Here is a 16,706-nt window from a genome sequence, read left to right on the forward strand (position 1 = left end):
TCTGCAGCGCTTTTGGGCTCCCGTCAGATTCTGCTACGGTGTCCTCGAATGCCTTAACGAGTTTCCACCTCTCTGTAGGCAGATTCAGACTGCAGGCTCTAATGAATTGCATTATCTTGTTCAGCTGTGATGGCGTAGCCGGCATCCAGACACTTACCATTGACCAAGACGGGATATTTTTTTGAATCTTAGCTCCGGGATATACCTCCCTTAACTTGGCTAGAATGACTTCGTCTAGTACGACCGATCTCTCGTCGTCTCTGTCATCAGCTCAATATTGCTCTGGTACCTGCCAGCAACTCTGCATGACGGTAGCGGATCAGGATTGCTTGGTAATACCTCCAGCGTCACATTTGCCAGCGTAGCTTGACCTGTTTCCAATGATTTCTATGAATTCTTCCTTCAGAGTCTCCATTATTCAGCATACCAATGATAATACGTTTCCGGACCACATCAGCAAGTGTTTTTGCGGGTGTTACTTTCTTCTCTTTTTGTTGTTGTTGTAGCGGCAGGAAACATTTCGAGTTCTTTATAAGAGTAGATGTGAAAATTGGACAATGAGCGTGGCACAGTACATCTTTAGTACATCTTTCTATATCTCAGAAACTATCTGATCAATTCCAACCAAACTTGTTGTATAAAGTTAACTAAACACTGTGGAAACGGTGAAATCCCGCCTGGTTCAAATACAGCACAATTTGAAATTCCATTTGCTTCTTTCGCTTTTTTCTTCTTCTTTATTGGCGTAGGGCCATTAACTTTGAGGTATACAAATTAAAATAATCGAACTCGGATTATAACTTTTCGAGGACTCAGTAACTAAATATGTGGAACCCAATGCATGTGGCTGGTTCTGTGAGGTTTAGTATTGAAATTCAGGGAGAACATTTTTGCGGCACCTACAGGCCCTTGTGGCAGAAATGGGTAAAATTGGGTCAATACTTACCTTCCCTTAGCCCTTTTAGAGCTTAACCCAGGAATCACAATTTCCCATTCTTCGGTTGAACTTTCCCCATATAACAAACATTGTGACAAAAAGTACCCGGAAATTGTAAGTTAAATTCCCCTTGTAAGTGATATTCCATATATTTTGCTAAGTTGGTAGGACTGTCCTTAATTACTATGCCAAATATGAGCGCGAACTGTCAACCAGTTTGTTTAATGCAACTCCTTAAGTCGGTACACCTCGACGACCTTCGACCTCCTCAACTGATGAAAATATTGAAAAAGTGAAGGCTGTGCTGCTTGAAAATCGTCAAGCAAGTGTTAGAAAATGATCGTTCGAATGATTTTGGTGGATATTTTGAGTTTCAAATGCGTTCTTGCTTGACTCGTCCCTATAAATGTGAATGTTTCTTTTACAGATTACCGTAAACAGGTCTCATTGGACATGCTTGAACGTACGAATTCCGATGCCACATTAATAAAGATCATTGTAACTGCCGATGTGACATGAGTCACATCATCAGAATGGAGGGAAAGACCCAAAAAAACCACGCCAAAGCCACTCCAAAAAGAAGGTGATGCTCATTTTTTCAATATTCGTGGTTTGGTGTATCATGAACGTGTTTCGGAGGGATGTACTGTCAATATGGAGTTCAATTTGGCCATATTGAAGCTTTTGCGTGGGAACATCCGTCGAAAACGGCCGGAATTGTGAAAGAACAATTCATGGATTTTACACGATGATAAGGTACCATCTTATCGAACCACGATTGTGACCGAATTTAAGGCCAAAAACGCAATGTATACCATCGATCAACCACCGTATTCACCAGATTCGGCTCAGTGTGATTTTCTCGTGTTCCCCAAACTGAAATTGCCGCTCCTTGGAACACATTTTCAGTCGATCGAAGATATAAAACAAAATTCTCTGAAGTGGCTGAAGGCCATCCCAAAAAGTGCTTATTATAGAAGGGTTTCAAGGAAAATCGTTAGCATAAGTGTATTAGTGTATTACATCTGGTTGGAGTACTTTGAAGGCGACAAAATGAATATTAATGAATAATTAAATAGTTTGCGATTTATTTACAATTTCCGGGTACTTTTTTATCACAATATATATCCGAACACTTCGTTTAAGATCTATTTATTTCTTTGGCATTATCCGAGCTTAACGCTTTCTTGCTTACTTTTAATGATTATTTTATTTTATTGCAGATGTATAGTCTATTATAAGTATGAAGTCAGTTGGCTGGAGCTGCTACGAATCACTTCTATCCTCGAAACTTAATAAGCGCTGAAGAAGACAAAGATAAAGCTGTATAATGATTAAAAAGGTAAACACTTATCGCTTGATTATAGAAAATAATTTGGTTTAAGACATGCAGAGAAAATTTACAATAGTTAACAAATATTTTTCATGGAAAATATAAACAAATTCTATCAATTTATTGATCTTCAAACCCATAAATGATGTCTACATTGAATATTCTTCACCTTAAGCGCGCATTTCAAGTCCTTAACATATGTAGGGTATATGTACATAACTTTTCTTTAGAACTCTTGCCTTATGAAATGAAAATTGACCATATGAAATGATTATTTCAGCCAACGCAACACTCTTTTCCTGCACTACCTTAATACCTTTCACTTCCATTTGAATGTTGTTCATATGCCCAGTGGCACCGCATGTAGAATTTAAATAGGAATGGAAATTCTTATCGAACTTGTAACCATTGTAATAAATACACGAAATGGAAAGAAATGAAAAGAAAAACATTCACATTCACTCTAATCTCTCTCGAATGAGCGCTTGTTCATTAAAATTCTCGGAATGACAGACAAGAAAAGTGCTGTTATAAAAAGTTGAAAATACAAATACGACTGCTAGTCGGCGAAAAAGATTGCTTAAGTGGTTGGGTCAAAAGTTTCCATATAATTTATCTGCGAGTAAATGTATGTGGCTTAGCGATAAATGCTAAGACTATGGAGCTGCAACAAACTTTATTAGCGCCTTCAGGGATTAGATATGCAGCAACACACATATACACTAACGTTAGATATAAGTATTGTATGTGTGTATATGTGCTTCATGCGCAATTGTTAGCATTGTAGGCGAAGCTGGTTGAACAGCTGCTTTTTTAAGCAGATTATGCGCGCAGCTTCACTAAGTAGTTCCCACCAACATTGTTGTTGTTATGCATGTATTAGTTGCTAATGGTGTGGGTGTGTGTGTGTGTGTGTCCGTGTGTTTACGTTCACTTACATTTTAACATTTTTATCTTTCGCTCGTACCATTTGCAGCTAATTTTGCAGAGATTTGCGAAAAACTTTTCCAGTTTGCGGCAATGAGCACCTTCATCAAATACAAATTCGTGGTTTAATAGTTATCTTGCCTTTCCTCTGCCTTAGCGTTTATTCTGTAAACAGCAAATAGCTAAATTAATCAGTACGAAGTAAATACTGAAGCGCAGACTGGAGTCTTACACAAATATTGGCAAGAAATGCTTGCTTTTTAGATTAGTAATAATTGCTGTTGTTTGTTTTCGAAGCATTTATACTACGCTTTACATGTAAAATATATCTGTGGATCTTTTTATACCCTGAACAGGGTATATTAAGTTTGTCACGAAGTTTGTAACACCCAGAAGGAATCGTCGGAGACCCTATAAAGTATATATTTAAATAATCAGTATGTCGAGCTGAGTCGATTTAGCCATTTCCGTCTGTCTGTCCGTCCGTCTGTCTGTCTGTATATATACGAACTTGTCCCTCAGTTTTTAAGATATCGTTTTGAAATTTTGCAAACGTCATTTTCTCTTCAAGAAGCTGCTCATTTGTCGGAACGGCCGATATCGAACCACTATAACATGTAGCTGCCATACAAACTGAACGATCGGAGTCAAATGCTTGTATGGAAAACTTTCACATTTGACAAGATATATTCACCAAATTTGGTATATATTATTTCCTAAAGCAACAATGTAATCTCCAAAGAAATTGATCAGATCGGTTAACTATAGCATCTAGCAGCCATACAAACTGAACACATAGTTACTAACAGAAATGCACCTGTGAAGGGTATTTTGCTTCGGTGCAACCGAAGTTAACGTTTTTTCTTGTTTTATCATATCTTTTGAACAATATTGCAAAGAAAGCTGTTCTGCGGTTTGTAAAAAAATCGACCCCATAGATTTTCTCTAAAGCTCAGGTCTCTTTAGTACGGGAAATAGTTAAAGAGCGATTTTGTTAGACTAAAAATTAGATTTTGAAATACGTTCAGTCACAAAGACCGTGGGGAGTCGATTCGGCAACGTTCGCAGCAACTAGGGCTGACGTATGGAACGACTTGGCTCCTTTTACGTCTAGATCTTAATTTTAAAACGTACAAAATACAACTTGTGTAAAACTTGCTCTACTATTCTAGGCGATATCGCTTCGATTTATGGGCTCTTGAAAAGTTCCAAGAAGAACCGGCGTTTTTTTTCATCGATAAGGCCCATCTCTGGCTCAATGGGAATGTATTCAAGTAAAATTGCCGCACGACGAAGAGCAATCTGAAGAGATTCAAGAGCTGTCCTTTCATTCAAGAAAAACCATGGTTTGGTGTGGCTTGTGGGCCGGTGGAATCATCGTTCTTTATGTCTTTAAAATGCTGCCGGTGAGACCATAATCGTCAGAAGCAACCATTATCGCGTCATGATAACATTTGGTTTCAACAAGACTGCGCCACTTCTCACACATCGCATCAATCAAAGGATGTATTAACAGAGCACTTCAGTAAACAGAAAAGTACACTTTTTGGACCGTTCGATTTGCCAGAAAAGTCGTGTGATATCACACGTGTAAGTAAATTTGAAGTGTCGACAGATCGTATTATAACCATTAAGAAAAACATTTGGCAGTTTTCAACTTCGTCGTCTTCGAAGCAGCTTCAAGCATCGTGAAATTAGTGTTGATAGATAGTTCCCAATACTAGACTTCTAAATCATGTCTTGAACCAACCGTAAGTCGGTCTTTTCCTACCAATGTTTTCTTCGCAGGTATGAAGACAGAGAAAAGATCACCTGATCTTAGTTCGGCGAGTGTGTGATCCAAACGGTTAACATGCTCATTTAGATATCCATCTTCTCAGTGTCTAGTAGCAACTTACGCAACCTTAACTATTCCGGTTATATCGACGAAGCAGTATATCTACTATTCCCTTTATGAAAGCCATCTTCTTTTGAAAGATTCTGAAGTGGTCAGAAAACCTAAAACTAAAGGTGATTGAAAGTTTCCGACAGTGTATTCTTTCACCAACTCTCCTCGCAAGCTTTGATCCATTCGCAAAAAAGTGCGTCACACCTTCTACTCCAGCGAGTATTTTCCTCCCAAGCTTTCGGTAACCTGATAATCCAAGTATTTTGAAATGGAATCAAGGTAAACCAGGTGAAAAGAGTTCGCTGGCTCAAAGTTTCCAAATACACAGATTATCTACAAGTAAGTGCTGTGTGTAGCTTTTACGGTCGTATATCTTGCGGCTTTGAGGACCGTGGCTCATTCCAGACGGAGCAGTAGGTTTGCAGGTTCCACCTTTGCATGTTGGAGATTAACTTGAAGAAAATTCATTTTCCAAGCTCTTCTCCAACAGTGCTAGTTTAGCGTGACGTGTCTCCTAATTCTCCTTAAACAGCTTTTCAAAACTGAAGACAGATTCGACAATTGGCGATTCGCCAACCTTACTGGCTAGTTTCGGTAGGTCGGGTAAGATCGGATCTAACTCCACGGTCGCTGCATCTTCCCCGACCTTCTCCTCTACAGCACTAGGGGTTGAGGGCCTTTCGCGCTGTCATTCTTTGGGAGCATCTTTAAAGCCAACCTCTCGAAACCAAAGCTAATGGCACCCTTGCATTCTTTGGGAGGCCCGAGGGACTCTGCGTTTAGCAGAATCAGCGCTTGTCCATAATATTTCTCAGTTCTCTCGAGCCGCGTAACTCGCCAATCGTACGTGGGCAGCGAGGAATTACAATACCTTATAATCTCCACAGTTGTTCCTGCGGTGAAATGCTCAGTTGGAAGTCAGACTCGAGCTTGAGGGCGAAGTGGATGATTCACTTTGTTCCCGGTCTCCAATCTGGCCTCTTTCCTCACTTTTGCCTTTCTCTCTCTCTTTATAGAGAATTGTCGACTGTTCATCAGCATATCTTATGAGCTTGTGGAGCCCATGGTGCCAGTAGACGCCGAAAAAAACACTCGAAGTTCCTAGAGGTTCACGTCAACATTTGCTGTTTGTGTTTCTGTCCAATATAATTTTACATAACCCAAAATATCTGTAGCGGTTTTATTAAACATAGATGTACTTAGCACTATAAATATCTCCTCTGTTTGTCTCCTAAGCTTCGCTCTCTACATTATTTTAATCAAATGATTTAAGCACTCCTCATTATTAATAATTTACATGATATCTCTTATATAGGATTTATCCAGTGTAGAGGACTTTCGTGAGCTCCCATATACCCTACATGCTGCCACACTTTCACACAATTAAATATTTGCTCATATGTGCAATCATCTCCACAGAAATCGCTTCACCATAACAAATTAAATGGCATGGCGCCAATATTTCACCAGCTGGATTGCAACTATATTGAAAAAGTTCCGTAAAAATGCAATTTAACGGTATTTTATTTATTCGTTTTCTTCGTTTGTTTTGTTGTGCTTTCATTAATTCCACTTTGCTGCTTTTTGCATGCAATGAATTTCAAATGAGTTTTTATTTTCAGTTTAATAGCGCGAAATTTTGTAAAAACAATCCGGCTGAAAGTTTAAATTATATAAAGTCAACGGTGTAAATGAGTTGTAAATGCATACTGCATGATTTTATTCAAACCCTAGGGTTTGCAAATACAAATACCACACTATTTAAACCTCATTGTAAAAGCTTGTAATAAAATCGTATTAAAAAGAGTATGCAGCGTGGCCGGAATTTAAGCAAATTAGCAACAATTAGCAAATAGGAGCAATTGCTAATGAATTTCAACCTTTTTGGTGTGAAATTTGTATATATTATCGGTGAGTGACAAATAAAGTAGCTTACTTACGATAAGGTCAAGGGCGATTGTATTAAACTGATATGACAATTTTGATCTAGAAGCATGTCATGCTAATCATTGTCGCTTAATTCTACTGAAATAAAAGAATTTTCAATAGAATTCAGCAAAACTTCATTCACATTTCTCTTCAATAAGGTTTTCCATTTAAAGGATATAGAAAGTTATACGATCCAATTATTGGTTGAAATTATTAAAATTTACTACGGAAATTCGTAATCAGTGGCCTCAACTTAAAGAGCGTTACGTCCAATTTATGGTGGTCATAATCGTCCTGTCAGATCAAGTATTGAGCGCCTAGTGGAGGCATTTGAATCCACAAGCACAGTACCAAATGTTCCTGTGCTAGTGAGACAAAGAAGTGGCCATAGTGTCGAGAATATCGCTACGGGTAGCGCTTCAACTGAGAAAGACCCAAAATAGTCTCTCATACGTCATTCTCACAAGCGTTGAGCATCTCTGTGACGTCGTTGGGATGAATTTTGCTAGAAGATCTTGGCCTACATCCTTACAAGAACAAATTGACGCAAGAACTGAAGCCTCTTGACCAGAATCGTCGTATGTTCGTGAATTGGGCTGAGCAGCAACTTGAAAATGAACCGGATTTTCATCAAAAAATCGTCTTTAGCGATGAGGCCCATTTCTGGCTGAATAGCTTCTTTAATAAGCGAAATATGCGTTATTGGTCAGACAGCAATTCACACACACACTCCCTGAGTGTCGCCATTGCATCCCGAAAAAATTACGGTTTGGTGCGGCTTATGGGCCGACGGCGTCATTGAATGTTAACCGAATATTGTTGGCACGAATTTGATGGTATGGACTTGAACATTATGTGCTTCCGAAAACACTCCAGCTGTGAAAGTATTCCACGCAGTACCCGTAGGCATTAGCCGGCTCAATAAATTTGTAAATATGTGACGGTCTTTTTGATTCGTACGGAGTTCTGGCTTCACAACAGAAGGCTGCTCTAGCTACTCTAGTGGATTTATTCGTGACCTCACGAAAAATCAGCTTATTTACATAACCAAATACCTAAGCGCGGTAAAAGGTTCCACGAATGCACATAAACTCTAAAATTTTATAATGGGTTGTCAAAAAAGTCTTGCGGTATTTTTATTGAATTTTTTTTTTATTGAAAGTGAAATGAATTTTTGATGACTCATGCCCACCTCTTGACCGATGCTACGGCTCCTACTATGCCAGTCTCTCTCTACCAATTCAGCGATTTTATCGCAATTTCGACGACAGGCCTTCCGGAGCGTGGCGCGTCTTCGACCACCTCTACATCAGAACGAAAACGTTGAAACCATCCTTGTGCGGTGGAAATGGAAACTGTATCGGGTCCATAAACTGCACAAATTTTATTGGCGGCTTGAGATGCATTTTTGCCTTTATCGTAGTAGTACTGTAAAATATGCCGTATTTTCTCTTTATTTTGCTCCATGTTTGCGACGCTTTAACTCACGAACGACTTAAAAGAGACGACAGAGGCGTGAAATGAGCTTTCCAAAAAGGTATAGCATGACCCGATGTGACGATTAAAACTAGAACTACGCGCTTTCAGCGCCAACTAGCGAAAATACCGCAAGACTTTTTTGACAACCTATTATAATAGTGATAGTCTTTTTGTTTAGTAGACCGAACATTGATTATTCACTGTTTAGGAGAATACCTAACGAAAGGAGTATTCGCCATTAAATGTGGATTAGCAATTTCCGACAAGTTCCTTTTTCAATCTAGTCGCTTCTGAAGAGTTCGATATTCATCCAAACATTAGAAAGGTCCTACAACTTACACAAAATTTGGTCTCAAATGCTCTTTAAGTCGCTTTATATAAACTAGCTAAATTCCGTAAAGCAACCTCTAAGTTAGGTGGTCTGTTCAAATTAATTTGGCAAGAAGTAAATTTAAACGAATGGTCTCAAGTCTAACATTGTTTCTGGTATTTAGTTCAAATAAAGGTTGTTAAAAAATAATTTATTCGTATGTGCTATAAGTGTGACAACACCCGAAACAGTCTAATATTATCTTTTCTATGTTGCTAATAGAGAAAATTTTCTTACCAAAAGCCTTGTCGGTCATGTTTCTTGAAGTTTTACTTAAGCTGTCAACGTTTTTCTCGGGCTCTATCCAATATATAATCCAGAGAGATAAAAATCGGGGCAAAAACGATGTGTGCGTTAATAATTACTATCGTATTTTAATAGTTCTACCCAATTTTTGCATCACTCTTTCTGTAATTCTTATCAGTTTTAACCGAGTTGAGATTCACATCTTGTTCAAGATACAACACCTCGTGATAAAAGTCGTTACTAGAAACATATAAGTATGGCACGAGTTATAATTCCAAGAGTTGACTTTGAAGAGTGTCCCAAAATTACCGAAGATTGGAATGAAATAGAAAACACAGTTTTTAGTCTTTCGCATGTAATGATTCATTGAATCATAGAGTATATCGGATAGGGTTATTGAGGAATAACTCATCAGGCAATGGTCTCCATTGCTTTCCTTATATGTATATAGGCACTCGTCTATCGAAATTGACCACGACTATTCTATATAAATATGGCTGAATTTCTGCAAAGTTAGAATCTTCTCCTTAAAAACACGCGTGGTTGAGGTTTTGTTGAAATAGACCTGTGATTTTAAATAATCCCATGAAAATATACCTAATGGTGTTAAACCACACAATCAAGGGGCCAAGTCTGATCACCAAAATTAGAGATAACACGATAACCTGGAAATGTCTCCTGCAGTAAATTAAGTGTTTCACAACTGTATGACATGTGGCAACGTCTTATTGGAACCCGCTATTTGCCAAATCAATTACATCAAACTTCAGCAAAAAGAACTGGGTTATCATGTCGCTCTATATCGCGAGTAACAGTTATTGCTTCACCAACCTCAGTTTCAAAAAAAGTAAGTAAAGTCCAGGTTGTCTCCCGCCCGAAATCTACACCAAACAGTGACATGTTTTAGATGAATTTGTTTTTCGACATTTGCATGTGCATTCCCAGAACTCCAAAAACAGCAATTTTGACGATTAACAAACCCATAAAAGTGAAAATGTGCTTCATCACTTAGGATGATTTTGCTCGAAAAATACTGCCGCCAAGCTTTCTTTTTTTGAAGCGTTGTCGAATAATGAAGACACGTGCTATAGTGCAACACTCTACTTTTACTGAGCCTAAACTGTCCACTGTCGTTTTTTAAGGGCTGTCAATACTTTACTAGATAAGTGGCGAGAAATTTAAATCTCGCGATAATATTATGACACCTCTTATAATAGGTGGACTTGATTATTTGCATCACCCTTCCTTTAATTAAAGCAGATAAATTTAAATTAAATGACCCATTAAGCATCAGAGGCGCATGGAATAAAATCTCGTACACTTTCTTTGATCCGTAATAGCAAGGCTTTCATCCAGAGAAATGTTTTCCAGTTCTATATCTAATATCAGATTATAATAGCGATAATATTGAGGGAGTGATAATATTCGGATTTATGCAATAAATTAAAGATAATATGAAACCGATAAGAAAATAAGCGAGCAGAAAAAGAACTTCGAGCAAGCAGATTTAGGTCACTGTGAAAAGGATTGGGAATTTCAATAATAATATGCATTTCCAATGCAACGACAGCTTATATACAGTGCAGAGCTAAATCGATGCAATGTCTTCGTCAAGCATACTGTTAAAAAGTTTATTTCGAGCACACTATCGCTGGCCTTTTAATCAAACTTTGATTTACGCGAACTTGGCGAGTGACGAATCGAACACGCAATTGTTGAAAATCCAAAAAACTGGTTTAAGAGATAGAACTCGCTACATACTCTTTGAAATCTAATTGAACTAACTAAGATTGGTTTGGTAAAGTAACTTTAATGAAAGTATCATATTATCGTGTCCATTCCGAAATCAGCGATTAAAGCAAACTAAAACATTTAAATTATTGCTAAAATTACTTCAACGGCCGCTCCAGAAGACCCAGCAACTGCACTTCCATTTGTTGCACATCTTTAAATTGCTGCGCAGATACTAAGAAAGATCCACCATAACTGTTGCATCTATTGCTGTGACTTGCACGCGTTGACAAAGGGCGAGTTCTTCTTTCTTTTCTTCAAAAGTCAAAAATATACGTTTCATCCATCCATGTAGCGTGCTAACTGAAAGCGTGCAAATTGCTGTCGAGCATTTTCTATTGAAGTCGCTTGACCTTCCACCAGCCGTGTGTTAGTCAGTTTGACTTACGAACTTGCCAGACTGCCAAGACGTTTCATTTATCATCGCTGCCTCGTGAGTTGCGTGCAAGCGCGCACGCAACAAATTGAGGGTATTTTATTTTTTAAATAAAACCAATTTGTTGGTGTTATAAAGGATTTGAATTTTATATGGTAAATAAAACTTTAAGTCATAAGTAATATTTGAGTAAGCGGGAAGTCTTGAAAAAGATTAGTGAAAAAAATGCCAAAATTGCTTAGAAGGCACTTTGAATGTTTCGAATCGTATATTGGACTCCCATGTTATTAAGGATCAAATATAATATAGTAGATATAGCTCCAGAAGGGTTTTATTTATCTAATGCCAACACTCTATCCAAGACTGTGACTACTTCAGCAGAGCCTAAAAGTATTTTTAAGCACTCCCTGTTGATTTTCAATATTAACGCCTCCTTTTTGTTATTTTCAACATCAAATAAACCGCCACACTAAAATTTCGCCAGCCCTTCCTCGTATAAAAAGTTAAAACAAGAAAATCATTACTTTGAACATTCCACGAATCCGCCCGTTTTCATTCGAGCACAACACTAAGATAACAAATAATTAGCTTCTAAATGATGCCTCAAATCGGCTTACTGCCAGTCAGCATAACAATTTATACGCAGAAGACGACGTAACTGTTTTCCAGCTTAAACTTATGTAATTAATGCCTTCAGACAAAGACGATGAGTAACGAAGATTTTTTATTCACAGTAAAAGTAAAAAAACGGGAAGAAGTTTAACTTCAGTTGCACCGAACCTAGAAAACACAAATAAAAAAGTTTTCATATAAGAACTTGAATCCGATCGTTCAGTTTAAATTTCAGGTATATGCTATAGTGGTCCAATATCAGCGGTTCCGAAAAATGAGCAGCTTCTTGAGGCGGAAAGTATGTGTACAAAATTTCAGATCAATAACTCGAAAACTAAGGGACTAGTTCGCGGGACCGTTCGACAGACTGAGACGGCTAAATCAACTCTGCTCGTCATGCTGATAATTTTGGTATTTACCATATATGTATTTTATAGGGTCTGCAAACCTCTTCGCGTAATTTTCGGAAGATGAAGACTTCGATAGTTTTGTCAAATATTTTATAATATTTTGTTCAGTTTAAGGTTTTCGAAAGGTGGGAACGGCGAACGCAAATTACATGAATGAATTAAAAGATGTGGGTTTTTCGAAGTTTTTATGGAATGCTTTCTTAATAATACAGCATTTGGTATACATTTTGCATTATACATATGTACATATGTAGTCCAGTTTTAATTTCTTCAATTTGATAATACTCTTTTAAGATGCTCCACCGAAATCTGAAAATCAGAGATCATTTTCATGTTTTGGCACAATTTGTTTAATTTTAATTTTAAAAGATGGCAACTCTGCTCCGAACCGTGTGAAGATTAAAGCTACCTAAACAATTTTTCGAAAGGTTTTTTAAATTTAACTTTCTCGTCGAGTAAGCAGTTTCATTTTAAAACCATTTTGAACTAACTTTACCTTTTGTAGCGTACAATATTTCGTAAAATTTCACTAATTTTTTTTTCAACAGGTGGCAACTCTGTCTTAAATTAAATTCTACTTGCATGAATTAAAGAATGTTATTTCCGTGGTTTCGGTTTTTTCTAAAGCTGGCAACTCTGTTCCAATTTATCTCAACAGGTGGCAACCTTGTCACAAGTTAAATTCTACTTTCGGAGTATTATATTTAGAATATATGCCTTATGTGGTTTTGCTTTTCCTAAAAGTGGGAACACTGTTTCAAGTTCAACAAGTGGCAACTCAGTTTGAAATAAAATTTTATTTACATAATTTTCGAAATGTTTTTTTTCTTTTTTTTTGTCTTTTTGTTCTTTTTTCTGAAGATTGCTACTCTGTTCAAATTTTTTTCAACAGGTGGCAACTCTCTCTCAACTTAAATTGTACTGTCATAAATTTCGCAACGTAGTACCTATTTGGAACACATATTTTCCAAAAATTTGCTTTTTTCTAAAGGTTCCATTTTTTTTTTGAAACGTGGCAACTTTGTTTCAAATTAAATTTTACTTTCATAATTTTCGAAATGTTATTTTTCATTTTTTCGCTTTCTCCTGTAGATTGCAACACTATTCAAGTTTTTTTTTTCAACAGATGGCAACTCTCTCTCAACTTAAATTCTACTGTGGCAACTCTCTCTCAACTTAAATTCAACTAGCATATATTTTGCAATTTTATAATTGGAACACATATTTTCCATGATTTCGCTTTTTTCTAAAAGTGGCGAGACTAATCCAATATTTTTTCAACAAGTGGCAACTCTGTCGCAAATTAAATTTTCATTTATTATGCTATTTAACGAAGTGTTTTTTAAACTTCCGGTTATTGCAAAAATAATTTCATTAGTTTCGCTTATTTCGAAAGGTGGTAACTCTATTTTAAAGTATATTGATTTAAAATGTATTTTATTTCTTAAAAAAACTCTTACGGTATTCTAGTTAGAAATTTCAAAAAGTCTTTCCATATATAGTATATTTATTATTACATAAGTATAAAATATAAGTAATGCTCTGTGGTTGCTGTATGGCTTACTAATAGTATAAAAATTTAAGCTAAAGAAATAAATGTGAGTGTTAGTAAAATAAAAAATAAATGCAATTTTCGGCACATTTGTACACACGCACACACACCCATACACGCTCGTACATTGGCAGGCATAGCGACGGGCGGGCTAACACTTTTGGTGAGAGCAGCTCGCAGCCAAGTGGCCAACAAGTAGTAGAATTTATAGAAAGTCGTACAGCAACACCGGAAACGGAAGTCACAGCTTCACTATGGCACTGGCAATGAGCCAGTAAGCGAAGTTCTGCAATTGCCAGAAATGCTGGAATAGTGAAACTAAATGGCGCGTTTCACACATACATACATACATACTTTTACAGAGCTAACTCGATACTTGCCATGATTCACACTCTGGATTCTTGCTTTGCTCTTATATGGTTCGTGGTCTTTATAAATGCTTTATTCGATCAAGCAATGTACGGTGAAGATCCCTTGCATTATTTTGTTGGATTCTATGGAAAGCTTCTGACCTTTAGTAAGTGTAAGAGTGATAGAGTTCGAAACATTAAATTAATAAATGAAGTCATCAATAAACTGCTAAACTCACTAATCTGCAACTAAAGGCGCACCTTCGTGTCTAAAGTTTATTAAGCCATACTAAAGTAGACTGCTAGTAGGGAAATGTTGTTTATGTGATGTCTATGAGTCTACGAAGAAAAAAGATGGGTACAAAAAATTACAAAAGTAAGTTTAGACTCATTTTTACGAAACGTCTTCAGTTCAAAAACTGCTTGACAACCCATCCGGTATAATGAATATGGATATTCCATAACTGAGTTATTCTTTAAGCTGACTGAAGAAACGATAAATATCTTCAAACAATTTGAACATTGTTTCCTGAAATGAATTTTGAATCCAATATCCATTCGATAGCTTCTTTTGAAGAGCCCCGAAAACTTCAATTCTACAAAAAAGCTAAAGAAATTAGCGAGGTTAGGTTAACTTAAGTTAGGTAAATAGGCTGATATTCATTAGACCACGAATAAGTTCAACTTGGACTGTTAGAAACGTTTGTCAGAACTCCAAAATATGGATCAAAAAGACCGTTGTATATTTACAAAGCGACTAGAACCATCCAGAATTATTCATGTGACTAATATCTAGTTCAGCGAATTTGCCGAGTTCATTGAAAATATAGGAACCAAGATGCTAGCGAAAGCCGGACAGTGAAGGAAGGCTTCACCTAATCTTCCTCCCTGCAATTTTGACAAATTTGGTCACCCAAAACCTTTAGCCGCATACCCTGAATGCCAATGGAACAGTAACCTGCTAGGACACCTATCGTTCCGGTCATGTGAACTTTGCTAAGAGCTAGTATTTTCATGGCTTTCTACTCTGAGCCCGAATGAATCCGCAACTCCATTAATGCTGGTTTTGACCAGCGTCCGAGTGCACAACGACAGGGAAAACCAGTTTATTTCCATCCTAATGGGATTTGAATAAGGCGAGCTCAATCGCTTTACAGTTTGCGACGATAGCGCTATGGCCAGGGACACCGAAAAATTTAATAAGGAAGTATTAGAGCTCACAAGTTTCGAGCTCAATGTCAGCGAGCTCAAGGGTTCTGTGGCAACTCTGATATTGAGGTAAAAGCATAACACTCTCAAAAGAGGTGCACTTCGTTGAAGAACATCTGCTGCTACCTTAATGGCTTCCACACCTTCTGGAAAGACACTACAGTGGTCTGATAGTCTGAAACAAAAGCCGATTGAGAACTTCAGACAGAAGATTCCCACTTCAATCTTCGCCTTGAACTTCAACCCATCTGTGAAAAAGTCACTGCGTGTCTAGTATAGCGGATCCGCGCCACCAACATATTCCTAGTAGGTATGTGTGCGGAGAAGATGCCGCTAAAAGTGCGCTTCACGTTGTAGTTGTTCAAATAATCAGGGATGCAATTCCGAATGTCCCACTTTAAGACTCTCAAAAAGACCGGCTTCCCGGAGTCTGATAGCATCCTTCGCAGCAATGCATTAAGTGTCATCGTTGGTGTTGTATGCGGTGCAAGGTTGATGTCAATGAAAACCGCTCGCTGAACACGTTCCAACTGTTTAGCGAATGTGATTTACCAAGCACCTTCATTCAGTATAACGCTCCAGAGGTTAGGAGGTACTTAGGGTTGAACATTTGTTTCCCCAAAACAAACTATATATGAACTAATCAACAGTTTGCCTTTATTGTACCACAAATGTTACGGCACCTAAATCTAGTCCAAATAAAGAATGATGTCTGAGTATGACAGTAAGTCATATTCACATCTTCAAATGCTGTACTGGTGGACATGGCCGGAAGGTGTATGGCCCTGAAATTTTCTCTCAGACTCAGAGATATTGAGTCCCATTATGAAATGGAGACGTCGTTTAAAGAGGATTCATATCAAACGCAAAACAGGCTTACTTCAGCATTGGTTGTCACCCGCCAGTCATTTCATAGCAACAATATGTGCTGGGACTGGGATCCCTTAAAGCAAATCCTACCCCATTCGCTATATTTCCCTGATATTACAGCGCCCTATTATTCTTAAAGCCGTTGAATAGCCACTTTCAAGCGGAACTACAAGGCTGAAGTCGTGCTAGGTCAGGTCCTTTGCTCCCGTCAACTGCAGAATGGGAACATAGAGCTCTATTGGCTTTTTGTGAATTACTACATACTTGTTGATTAAACCTCAGGCGACGACGATAATTGCTGGCTCAGTAGCAACTGTGCAATAGCAAGCTTCTACTGTCTCAGAATAAACCATAAGACCATATGTAGGTCTAGTGTACTCCTTCCTATCAGCAATGTTTACCTTTTAATGGTTATATAAGTTCTAAC

General features: G+C 37.6%; 2 long non-coding RNA genes across 2 annotated transcripts in view; both read left to right on the forward strand.

The window, feature by feature from the left end:
- LOC120768211 overlaps positions 1–16,706 on the forward strand; it is a 500,046-nt gene that overhangs the window by 140,932 nt on the left and 342,408 nt on the right. The window lies entirely within an intron of this gene.
- The window catches only part of LOC120768209, a 287,272-nt gene that overhangs the window by 88,108 nt on the left and 182,458 nt on the right, over positions 1–16,706 (forward strand). Inside the window, exon 3 of the long non-coding RNA XR_005704740.1 lies at positions 2,161–2,279. This is a non-coding gene — a long non-coding RNA (uncharacterized LOC120768209). The remainder of the gene's footprint in view (positions 1–2,160; positions 2,280–16,706) is intronic.

The sequence above is a fragment of the Bactrocera tryoni genome, chromosome 2 (genome assembly GCF_016617805.1).
Source record: "Bactrocera tryoni isolate S06 chromosome 2, CSIRO_BtryS06_freeze2, whole genome shotgun sequence".
NCBI lineage: Eukaryota > Metazoa > Arthropoda > Insecta > Diptera > Tephritidae > Bactrocera > Bactrocera tryoni.